Raw genomic sequence first — 12,823 nt, forward strand, 5'->3', positions numbered from 1 at the left:
ATAGTAATAGAACTGAGCAGAACCCTGAGGGCACCCTCCCCTTATTCCACTGCCCTGTCAAGAACAAGGGTCCCTCCATGTCTCCTATCTCTTATTTGGAAAAGCTGGAGACAGAGTTCTTATTGTGGCTCAGTGGTGACAAACCTGACTGGTATCCATGTGGACATGGGTTTGATCCCTGGCTGTGCTCAGTGGGTTAAGGATCCAGCATTGCCATGAGCTGCAGTGTAGGTTTCAGACCTGGCTCAGATCTGGCATAGGCCAGCGGCTACAGCTCCAATCTGACCCCTAGCCTGGGAACTTGGGAGTTTTCATATGCCGCAGGTTTGGGAAAGGAAGGAAGGAAGGAAGGAAGGAAGGAGGGAGGGAGGGAGGGTGGGAAGGAAGGAAGGAAGGAAGGAAAGGAGGAAAGGAAAGGAAGGAGGAAGAAGGACGGGAAAGAAAGGAAGGAACGAAGGAAGGACGAGGAAAGGAAAAGAAGGAAAGGAAGAAGGAAGAAAGGAAAAGAAAGAAAGGGAAGGAAACAAGGAAGAAGAAGGAAAGAAGAAAGAAGAAAGGAAGAAAGAAAGAAGGAAGGAAGGAAGAAAGAAAGAAAGAAAGAAAAGGAAAAGAAAGAAGGAAGGAAGGAAGAAAGAAAGGAAGGAAGGAAGGAAGGAAGAAAGGAAGAAAGAAGGAAGAAAGAAAGAAGAAAGAAGGAAGGAAGGAAGGAAGGAAAGGAGGAAAGGAAGGAAGGAAAGGAAGGAAGGAAGGAAGGAAGAAAGGAAGGAAGAAAGGAAGGAAGAAAGGAAGAAAGGAAGGAAGGAAGGAAGGAAGGAAGAAAGGAAGAAAGAAAGAAAAGAAAAGAAAGAAAAGCGAAGTGTCCCAGCCCTAATCTCTCAGGCGTCCCTGAGTCACAAAAGAGACTCAAGTAGCTAATGATTAGGACAATAGAGTCACAGACTTGGTGTCTGATGCACATTCCTGAGTTGTTTTACAGACGCTGTAACCACCATAGATGGAAAAAGCTAACTGCATGATGACCAGACTGTGGCCATGACATAAACTGCTTCATCTTGAGCAATATTGAATCTATGGCTAGCAAAATTCCAAGAACTGGCTTTAAGAGAATGGGATTAACACTTGTGCTCATAATAATTTCTCTCTCGGTGGGCACCAAAATATTTGTAGCTTGTTCTGCCCAACGGCAGTACAGGGCAACTACAATTATCAACAAAGAGATGCTACAGCCCCATGCTGACATCTTGCACTCTAAGAATATGGTGCCCTGGGTCACCATTAGGAAGATAAAGAAGACCAGTCTTCACTCATATTCCCACATAAATGCAGTGATGTTCTGATAAGTAGGGATTTGTAAGCAGCTTTTGGCAGGAAAGAAGTCTTTGCAGGAGGCACCCCTTTTGTCATGACTAACCTTAAACCAGGCACCCCCAGGCTCTACTGATCTCCAGCCCAAGCACACCTTTCAAATCTTTCAATCACATGATACCTTGCCTAACTTTGTTCTTTCCCAAGATCAAAGAGGTAGAAATGAAAAATAATTAGATGATCAGATCTCTTCCCCAGCTTCCCCTTCAGTAATATGGTGACCAAATTGTGTGACCAAACTGTGTGAACAAGATAATATCTAGAGGAAGATGACAAGAAGTCAATGAGCCTGTGCAGTGGGGGGATGGTGATGACTCTGACTCCCATCTCAATGATTAATTGAGATTACTTACCTCCTTCCCTTTAAAAGTTTCATGGCTGAGTAGGATCTATGGAGGTGGTTTTGGGGGGACACTAAATCCACCATTGCCAGTATTCTGATTAAAGCCAACTTTCCTTTCAACTAACATTTGTGAGTACTCATTTTATAATCAGGACTCAATTCAGTAACAGTAACTATACTCAACGATATGTATTATATATTTGAAAGTTAAGAGAGTAGATCTTAAAAGTTCTCATCACAAGAAAAAAACTTGTAACTGTCTGGGGTGATGGATGTTAACTTACTGTGGTGATCATCTTGCAGTATATACATGTATCAAATCATTATGGTGTACACCAAAAAGGAATATACTATTACATGTCAATTATACTTCAGTTTAAAAAACCCCCAAACCTCTCTATTATTACTAAATTAATTTTCAAAAGATACAACTTGAAAAAGCAAAGCATATATAAAAATGTATGAGACAAAAATGTGTGCCCTAATGATTTATCACAAAGCAAACTACCACTCAGATTTAGAAACAGAATCTTGCTAACACTTCCAAAGTCCCTTTCATGTCCACGTCATCTCCTCCTAGCAATTATGGTATTCAATTCCTACTTGCTTTACAGTTGCAATGTATCCCCAAACTCTATATAATTCTATCTGTTCTGAATTTTATAGTAAGTGGAATCCTACAGTATAAATGTTTTCATGATTGGCTTTTTTTTTTTTTTTTTTTGCTCAACATATTTGTGAAATTTACCCAGGATATTATTATAGCTGTAGTTTGTTTATTTCCACTCTTTTAAAATCTTCAACTGTATATACCTAAAAAGTATTTATCCATTTTATTCTCTCTCTCTCTTTTTTTTTTTTTTTGTCTTTTTAGGGCCACACCCACAGCAAATGGAGGTTCCCAGGCTAGGGGATGAATTGGAGCTGAAGCCACTAGCCTATACCACAACCACAGCAACACAGAATCCGAACTGTGTCTATAACCTACACTACAGCTCACAGCAATGCCAGATCCTTAACCCACTGAGCAAGGCCAGGGATCAAACCTGAATCCTCAGATTCGTTTCCACTGAGCTATGACAGGAACTCCTCCATTTTATTCTTAATGTTCATTTGGGTGATTTAAGTTTGAAGGAGGTATAGATAATATTGTTAGGAACACTTTGGTGTATACATACACACATTTTGGTTCTCTCTCTTTCTAGGTGGAAATACTAGGGCCTAGGATGTGCTTGTCCTCAACTCTGTGATAGTGCCAATTTCTTTTCTATGGGAGTTGTACTAATATACTTGACAAGCAGCAGTGGATGAGAGTTCCTGCTGCTCTATACTTGCCTCAATGATTGGTATTGTCAGTCTTTTAAGTTTTAGCCATTTTTATGGGTTTGTAGTTAAAAGAAAATTCTCTCTACTCACAATACTTCCGACACCAAATCTGTGGGTTTTTCAAACCAAGAAATTCTCTAATTCTCTGTGGACACTACTCACTGGATATTATACAATTTAATTCAATTCAGACCCTACGGTCTGGAGTTGGCAAAGCCCCTACAGCATAAGGGCTCAGTCCCACAATGATGCCCCTACTTTGGATGCTAATTGCAGGTAGGGGGTCCCAGGTTACCCCCACTTTTGCCATAGTTGGCTAAAAATGGGTGTTCCTACAACCTCCCTGCTCAGGTTTGATAATTTGTTATAATGGCTCACAGAATCTCGGCAAATACTTGCCTATAACCAATTTATCACAAAGGATGATATAAAGGATACAATGAACAGCCAGATGAAGAGTTATATTGGGCAAGGTGTGGGAAGGGGGTGCAGACATTCCATGTCCTCTCTGGGAGTGCCACCTTCCCAACTCCTCCATTTGTTCACCAACCTGGGAGCTCTCTGAACCCTGCTATTTAGAGTTTTTATGGAGGTTTATTACACAGTCATAGCTGATTAAATTACTGGTCATTGGTGATTAACTCAAACTCTATAGTCTTTTTCCCCCCTCCCTGGAGGTCAGTGGAGGTGGGACTGAAATTTCTAACTTTCGAATCCTGCCTTGATCTTTCTGGGCACTAGCTCCCATCATGAAGCCATCTAGGGACTCCAGTGACCAGTCATCTCATTGGCATAAAAAAAGATACTCCTATCAGTCTGAAGATCCCAAGGGTCTTCGAAACTCTTGTGTCAGGAACCAGGACTTAGCCAATTATAACAAAAAATGCTCCTGTTATTCCTATCATTCAGGAGATCGCAAGGGTTTTAGGAGCTCTGTGCCAGGAACTAGGGACGGAGACAAAATATACATTTCTTATTATGCCACAGTTGTGTTATCTTATTTAATATTAGGTTATATTTTCCCCTGAGTTTACATTAACTCATGAGTTGAGTTCCGTTCATATATTCACATATTAATTGGCTACTGGATACCATCTTTCATGAAGTGACCCATTTTCTCTTGCCTATCCTTTCTGGTTGTCAGACTTTATTATTGATTTGCAGGATTGTTTAGGGGATACAAAATATTGTCTTTCACTCTGTGGCTTACTTTGTACTTTCTTATTGGTGTCTTGACGAACTTTTAATGAAGTAAAATTTATAAATTTTTCCTTTACGATTATGCTTTTGGTGTCCTGTTTAAAAAGCCTTTTCCTACTGTAGGTGGTGAAGATCTTCTCCTATCTTCTAGAAGCTTTAGAGTTCCATTTTTCACCTTTAAACTTCCATTCCACCTGCAGCTGGTTTTTCTGAATGGTATGTGACAGGGTTCGAGGTTCATTTCTCCTTGCCTCCACCCTGGCAAACCACTATTGAGATAGTCAATATTCTCAACAACATTTATTGTAAAGTTATGCATTCCCTACTGTTCAGAAGTGTCATTTTAGGAGTTCCCATTGTGGCACAGTGGTTAACGAATCTGACTAGGAACTATGAGGTTTTGGGTTCGATCCCTGGCCTTGCTCAGTGGGTTAAGAATCCAGCGTTGCTGTGACTGTGGTGTAAGTCGTAGACTTGGCTCAGATCCTGCATTGCTCTGTGTCTCTGGCACAGCTCTGATTAGACCCCTAGCCTGGGAACCTTCATATACTGTGGGAGCAGCCCTAGAAAAGGCAAAAAGAGAAAAAAAAATTGTCATTTTAGTCATTTATAAACCTATATATTCATGGGTCCATTTTTGGAGTTTTGATTTTATCCCATTATTTTATTTCCTTTCATTAATATCATATTGTCTCAATCACTTCCACATCAGGGAAATTATCAATGTCTTATAGAGTAAGTTCTCTCACCATAAACTTCTTCAAGAGTACCCTCACTATTCTAAGTCCACTGACTTTTCATATATTTCCATTTTGGAGCCAGGCTAGTCTACTGCACTGTAATATATTTTCTAGAATCAGCTTTTCAAATTCCATAAAAACAACAATAAAACATGTACATATGCATAAACATCAATGCTCATTTAATAAGATAAACATATACTCAAACCAAATAAAAAAAACCGATTGTGATTTTACGCTGATTTTGCTGAATCTATAGAATAGTTTGAAGAAAACTGACATCTTTATATTATTGAGTCTTCAAATTTATTAACGTGGTTCATCACTCCATTTAATTTGGTCTTGTTTAATGTCTCACAGGAATGTTTCATAGTTCTCTGGGTTTTTTCCTTTTCTGTTTTTACTTAGAAAAACAAATCCAAGTCCCAGTGCCTTCAGGCTCGCCCCTACCCCAGCCATAACTTAAATAACTTAGAGACAGAGTTGGGGTCAGGTGGGGAGGGCAGGTGGGAGAGGGAGGAGGGCCCACTACCATCTTTCTCTTGGCTGCCAACTTCTTTTCAGGCTTGCCTTTGTGCTCCTTGGTCATGGGACCCTCAGCCCCTCTCGGGCCCACAAGGGCTTTGGGGTCAGCAGTGGAGGCTGAAGCCCTCTTGCCACTGGGCCCATCTCTGCCCCAAGGGATCTCTGAGCAGGTACTACTCAGCCTAGCTCTCCAAGAGCAGGTGGCTGCCTCCTCACTGACAGCAGACTTGGGGTTAGGGTGAATCAGAAGGCACTTGATGGTAACGCACATTGGATGCCCACCTCAGCTGTCCACTCCCTCTTGAGCATGCTGACACTTGCCACTGGCACCCACATTTGGGTAGAAGATCTTGGTCAGGAGGTAGGTCTTGGGTGGGAAGGCAAGAAAGTCCTTCCCCAGCAGGAGTTTCATGTGGAATAGGTCTCTGGTGTATGGGATCCTCTGAAGGCCCTCAGTGAGGTCGGTGAGGTCCTCCTTGCTGGGAATGACCTTGACGCCATCAGGTGGGTCAAATGGTGGCACTGTCCCCTCCTTGAACACCAGGAGGATGATATGGGGGGCAGGTTCTCCACACTGGAGTTCAAGAATGCAGCTGGCCAGGGGAGGGTCCTCCCACCTCTCTGGCTGCCAGCTGGTTACTGGGGGCCCAACTGCCATTGTTACTGCCCTGGTGCCCCTGCTCCACTTTCAGTTTCCTCTGGGCAGTCAGGCACCATGCCTGCAGGTCCCCCCACCATGGGTGCTCATTTTTTTTGTTTTGATTTGTTTTGTGTTTTTTTTTTCCTCTTTCAAAATAAATTCATTTATCATTCTTTCATTACACACAGAGGCTTTGGCCATCTGAACAAAAAAAAAATTTTTTTTTTTTTTTTGTCTTTGTGCGATTTCTTGGGCCACTCCTGCAGCATATGGAGGGGTCAAATCAGAGCTGTAGCCACTGGCCTACGCCAGAGCCACAGCAACATGGGATCCGAGCAGTGTCTGCAACCTACACCACAGCTCACAGCAACACCAGATCCTTAACCCACTGAGCAAGGCCAGGGATTGAACCAGCAACCTCATGGTTCCTAGTTGGATTCGTTAACCACTGAGCCACAACAGGAACTCCACAAAAAAAAGTATTTTCAAGAAAAGGCTTTTTAGGTCTTTGTTTTTCAAGACAAATAAACACTTATCACATGTTTGATTTTGCTATCAAATCCCAGTCGGGTCTACTGCCCTGATAAACTAGAAAGGACTTGGTGGCCCCGATGACGCCTTTTCCTTTCTCCAGCCTCTAAGGCTCTTTGTAGATTATCTCTGTGATGCGATGCTCTGAAACCCCTATAATGTGTGAGGGTATAAAACAGTGAAGGGTACTCCATCATTCCCTATTCAAGATTCTTTGTCATTCAGGATCACCTGTCAGATTAGACAATATACAGAAGATAATATGCCACAAAACACAGCTCTCCTCCTTTATCTCACAGAGAAATTAAAGTTCCAAAATAGATACAGAACCATCTCTCATCACCAATTGTCCTCTAGTTCTTCCCAAAGCGATCTCATTCCTACATCCCAGATGAGCTACATCTAAGTTGTACCTTCTCCTGGACCTCTAAAGTGGGGAGATTCTGACCCCAAGCCTTCAAGCCTTCCAAAGTTTCAGAAAATAATCAGGTCACAGGGGTAACAGAAAAATACACTGCCACACCCAACATTTAAAAAACACAACAAAGAAAAATGTGACCATGGAAACAGCTGTTGATTAAGCGCCCATTAGAGTATTTCTGGAACAAAGGTTATTTTTCAAGAACCAATGTATTTGACGATCTAAACCTCTATGGAGGTCACCAACCACTGACCCTAAGACAGACTGTGACATGAGGGTAAAAAAACCTAAAAAGCCAAAACAGAGAAAATGACATACCGTTTCAGTTTCCTCGAGGTGTCAGGCCATTCTTACCAGCTGACCAGAGTCCATTAGCTGTGAACCTCCAACCCTCCTTCAAGACGATTCACTTTTCTCTAATCCTCCAGACCAGCAGCACTGACATCTCTGCCATTTTCTCCATCTTCTTGACCTTCCTGCCCAACTACCAACTGTCTCTCGTCAGCATTCCGGTGGGAACGCGATTCAAAGCGTTCTCCTCCAAGGCCTCCACCTACGTTTTCATCTGGATGAGCATACGGTCCATCTCCCACAACTTGCTCCTGGTCCTCAGATACGTGATACGTCTGTCCGTGCTCTTGGGTGAGCGCTGCATGTCGTCGCATCTCGTCAATGATCAGAGTAGGAACAGCCCGCAATCCTCCAGCACATCACCTCCTCCGGAGCTTCCACTTCGTCCAAGTCCAAGGGCCGCATTTTCCCTGTCACTGCTTTACACCCACCTCCCCCCCGACAGTTGCTGCTTCAATGGAAGCCACCCACACTCCCGGCCGACAGTATTCCTGAGTCCCTTTAAAATGGTCCCTTCACGCCTCCCGCTTCGCAATTGCCCTGGAAAGAAACAGTTCGTCCACAAGCAGAGGAACTGCGAACTAGGTGGACACGCAGCCGTCAACTTGCGCAGTTTTGCGGCACTTTCACGACATGGCGTGTTCTGTTTATCTTTGGTTATATTTGATATCTGGTAATTGGATGTTTTCAGCTTTCTTAGAAATGGTATTATTTATAAATTTTATTTTCTGACTGTTGCTGATATGAAGAAATGCATTTGAGTGTATCTCAAGCTTGATAACAGGAGACTAGCCTTCATGACCTGGGGTAGGAAATGTTTTTGTGTGTTTTATGTAGCAACTTTGTTGGACTCTCCTGTTAATGCAGAATATCCGTTAATTCCTTTGGGATTCCTTCCCCCCCCTTCGCTTTACTGAGATATAATTGACATATATATCTGTGTAAATTTAAGGTGTACAATGTGATGACATCATATATATATATATATATATATATATATATATCTTGAAATGACCAGCGCCATAAGGTTAGTTAACATATCTATTACCTCACACAGTTATAATTTTTCTGTTGTGTAGAGAACTTTTAAGATCTACTCTCTGCGCTACTCTCAAATACACAATACAGTATTATTAATTGAAGAGACCATGCTGTATATTATAATCCCAGGATTTACTCATAACTGAAGTGGTTACAGTTTGACCACATTTCTTCATCCCACACCCTGAACCCCTGGCAATTTGTTCAGTTTTTATGAGTTTGAGTTTTTTAGATTCTATATATGTGTGATGGTACATTATTTATCTTTCTCTGTCTGATTTATTTTACCTAGCAGAATGCCCTTAGTTCATATATATTGTTGCAAGCAGCAGGGTTTTCTTCATTTTTATGACATATATATATATGTATACACACACACACACACACACACACACACATAGACACACACACACACATACATATATGTATCACATTTTAAAATTCATTCATCCTTTGTTGGACACTTAGGTTGTTTCCATGTCTTGGCTATTGCAAATAATGCTGCAATGAAACTGGGAGTGCTGGTATCTCTTAGAGACAGTGATTTATTTTCCCTCAGATATATACTCAGAAGTAGGGAAAAAAAAAAGGAGTTCCTGTTGTTGCTCTGTGGGTTAAGAACCTGACTAGTATCCACAAGGATGCAGTTTCACTCCCTGGTCTTGCTCAGTGGGTTAAAGGATTGCTACAAACCATGGCTGTAGGTCACAGATGCCACTGTGGTCTGGTGTTGCTGTGGCTGTGGGTAGGCTGGTGGCTATGGCTCTGATTCAGCCCCTAGCCTGGGAACCTCTATATGCCACGGGTGTGGCCATAAAAAGACAAAAGAAAAAAAAAAAAGAAAACAGAGAAAGAAGAAGATGTAGAATTTGCTAGATCATATAGTAGTTCTGATTTTATTTTTCTGTAGGAACTCTACTCTTTTCCTATACCAATTTACATGCCTTTTTTGGAATTTTTATTAACATATACTCACATATCATCTGTGAGTGATGAAAGTGTTATTTCCTATTTCTTTTTCAATATTTTCCTCCTTTTTCTTTCTTTCTCTCTGTCCCTCTCCACCTCCCCCTCACCTTCCCCCCCCCCCATAGTAGCTATGTTCCCTTTCTGCACTGGCTGGAACCTTCAGTTCAGTGTTTAATGGGAGTGGTGACAGCAAACATACTTGTCTTGTTCCAGGTCTCAGGAGGAAAGCTTTTACCGTTTCACCACTAAACTGCTCCTGTGTATTTCTTGTTGACATAATTTTTGAAATAAAGAAATTCCCTTCTCTTCCTAGTTTGCTAAGAATCTTTACTATGAATAGTGAATTTTATCAAAATATTTTTGTCTCTTTATTAAGATGGTCATGTGATTTTCCTCTTATTCCATTAATGTAATAAATTATATTGGTTGATTTTTGACTGTTCAATCAATCTTGGTTTTTTTTTTGTTTTTTTTTTTAGAGCCACACTCATAGCATATGGAGGTTCCCAGGCTAGGGGTTGAATCAGAGCTGTAGCCAGTGGCCTACACCAGAGACACAACAATGCAGGATCCAAGCCATGTCCGCAACCTACACCACAGTTCATGGCAATGCCAGATCCTTAACCCACTGAGAGAGGACAGGGACTGAACCTGCAACCTCATGGTTCCTGGTCAGATTCGTTTCTGCTGAGCCACAATGGAAACTCCTGTTCAATCAATTTTGTATTCCTGGAATAAACCCAAATTTTTACATTTTGCCAAATTAGATTTGTTAATATTTTATTTGGATTTTTCAATCTGCATTCTGGGTGACATTGGCAAAGAATTTTTCTTTCTCATGATATTTTTGTCATGTTTTTATTTTTTTTACAGAATAAAATACATATATTTAAACACAATTACATTCATACAGATTATTATATCATGGATCTTAAGAAACAGATTAAGTGACTCCCTCTGGAGAAGTGGAATGGAAAATATGCTGAGACAAATAGGAAATCTATTCTATACTTTATCCCATTTTGTATGGCTTTCATCTTTACTATTTAGTATTATCTATTATATTCAATTTTTCTTTAAAAATTAGCATTATATTAAAATTGCGTATATTATGCAACTAAAATTTATAAAGAAGAAAGCTTTATATACCATTAAATATTTTGCATAGCATAATAAAAAGAATAACTTAACTGGTAAGAATAACAAAAATAATATACCCTTTGAAAATAAGTAAAATATAAAATGCATAAATTGGTTAAAAAACAGTGTAGCTATATAAATATGTCCTCACAATTTGTTACATCTTATTGATTCTTCAATATAGGCATTACACCATTCTAGGTGATGTGATAAACAAGACATTATAGACCTTACATTGTACCATGGAGAGAAATGGTTATTAACTATACAATTGTAGAACTGTATTATTTAATTGTACAGTTGCATTATTTAATTATAATTATCATAAATTCTTTGAAGGAGAGGAAATCAGAATCAGATGTAAGAAGACTTCAGCATTCCAAGAATGATATCAAATGACCCCCTTCATGGTGGATTATGCACTTATTTACTATGAGATATATTTCTTCTCCAGAGATTCCTTGTTTGTGTATCAATTGCAGCTTTTTGGTTTGCAGTTATTCTGAAGTTTTCATGTAAGAGTCTATATGTATATGAGATTGTTTTAAGTTGTTGGTCTCTTAATTGCAATTTCATCTCCAGTGTCCTGCATTTGTACCCACCTCTTCTCATGATTTCTGATTTTGGTGGTATAATTGTGCATGGATGATTTCATATCTTTACTGTATATGTAGCTTTACTGGTGAGCCTTGTCATTTGTGGAATTTTTGTTTCCTGTTGCTGTCTTTTCTTTTCTGCCTAGAGAAGTTCCTTTAGTATTTGTTGTAAGGCTGGTTTAGTGTTGCTGAATTCTCTCAACTTTTGCTTATCCGTGAAGGTTTTCATTTCTCCTTCAAATCTAAATGAGAGCCTTGCTGGATAGATTAATCTTGGTTGGAGATTTTTTCCTTTCATCACGTTAAGTATATCATGCCACTCCCTCTGGCCTGCAGAGTTTCTGCTGAAAAATCTGCTGATAACCTTATTGGGGTTCCCTTGTGTGTTACTTGTTTCTTTTCCCTAGCTGCTTTCAAGATTTTCTCTTTGTCTTTAATTTTGGTTAGTTTGATTAATATGTTTCTTGGTGTATTCCCCCTTGGGTTTATTTTATATGGTACTCGTTGTGCTTCCTGGATTTGAGTGAGTGGTTCCTTTCCCATGTGAGGGAAGTTTTCGGCTATTATCTCTTGGAATTATTTTTTCTTCCCCTTCTCTCTCTCTTCTCCTTCTGGTACCCCATAATACGGATGTTGGTGCATTTAATGTTGTCCCAGAGTTCTCTGAGACTCTCTTCATTTGTTTTCAATCTTTTTTCTCTTTTCTGTTCTGCATCCGTAATATCCACTAATCTGTCCTCCACCTCACTTATTCATTCTTCTGCCTCCTGTATTCTGCTGTTAGCTGCTTCTAGTGAATTTTTTTTATTTCAGTTATTGTATTTTGCATGTCTTCTTGTTTAAGTTTTATATCTTGTATCTCTTTGGTCAGTGTTTCCTGTAAGTTATCAATCTTTGCCTCCAGTTTATTTCCAATGTCTTGCATCATCTTCAGCATCAACAATCTAAAGTCTTTTTCCTGGAGGCTGAGAATCTCCTCCTCACTTAGCTATTTTTCTGGGGTTTTTCCTTTCTCCCTCATCTGAGTTATACTTCTCTGCCTTTTCATTTTTATAGGTTTTTGGTGTGGTGACCTTTTTACAGATAATAGGGTTGTAGCCTCTCTTACTTCTGGTGTCTGCCCCCCTTGTGGCTGAAGTCTGTATGGGGGCTTGCTGTAGGCTTCCTGATGGGAGGGGCTGATGCTTGCCCACTGGTAGGTGGAGCTGATTCCAATCCCTCTGGTGGGTGGGGCTTAGTCTCTGGATGGGATTCGAGGCAGCTGTGTGCCTGAGGGGTCTTTAGGTAGCCTGTTTACTGAGGGGCGGGGCTGTGACCCACCTGGATTGTTGTTTGCCCTGGTTCTTCTCAGCGCTGACTGACAGGTGGGGCCAGATTTTCCCAAAATGGCACCTCCAGAGAAAGGCACGCTGCTGAATATTCCTGAGAGCTTTGCCTTCAATGTCCTTCCCTCACAACAAGCCACATTTATCCCTGTTTTCCCAGGATGTCCTCCAAGAACTGCAGTCAGGTTTGACCCAGATTCCTATGGAGACCTCGCTCTGCCCTGGGACCCAGTGCACATGAAAGTCCGTGTGTGCCTTTTAAGAATGGGGTCTCTGTTTCCCCCAATCCTGTGGAGCTCCTGCACACACA

At 40.7% G+C, this 12,823-nt stretch overlaps 2 pseudogenes; both read right to left on the reverse strand.

The window, feature by feature from the left end:
- Positions 1-970: 970 nt before the first annotated feature.
- On the reverse strand, positions 971-6,864 carry LOC125130409 (ubiquitin-conjugating enzyme E2 S-like; annotated as a pseudogene).
- A 623-nt stretch (positions 6,865-7,487) lies between these two features.
- LOC125131781 (MORF4 family-associated protein 1-like) lies at positions 7,488-7,847 on the reverse strand (annotated as a pseudogene).
- Between the last annotated feature and the right edge of the window lie 4,976 nt (positions 7,848-12,823).

Source organism: Phacochoerus africanus, chromosome 7 (genome assembly GCF_016906955.1).
Source record: "Phacochoerus africanus isolate WHEZ1 chromosome 7, ROS_Pafr_v1, whole genome shotgun sequence".
In the NCBI taxonomy this organism is placed as follows: domain Eukaryota; kingdom Metazoa; phylum Chordata; class Mammalia; order Artiodactyla; family Suidae; genus Phacochoerus; species Phacochoerus africanus.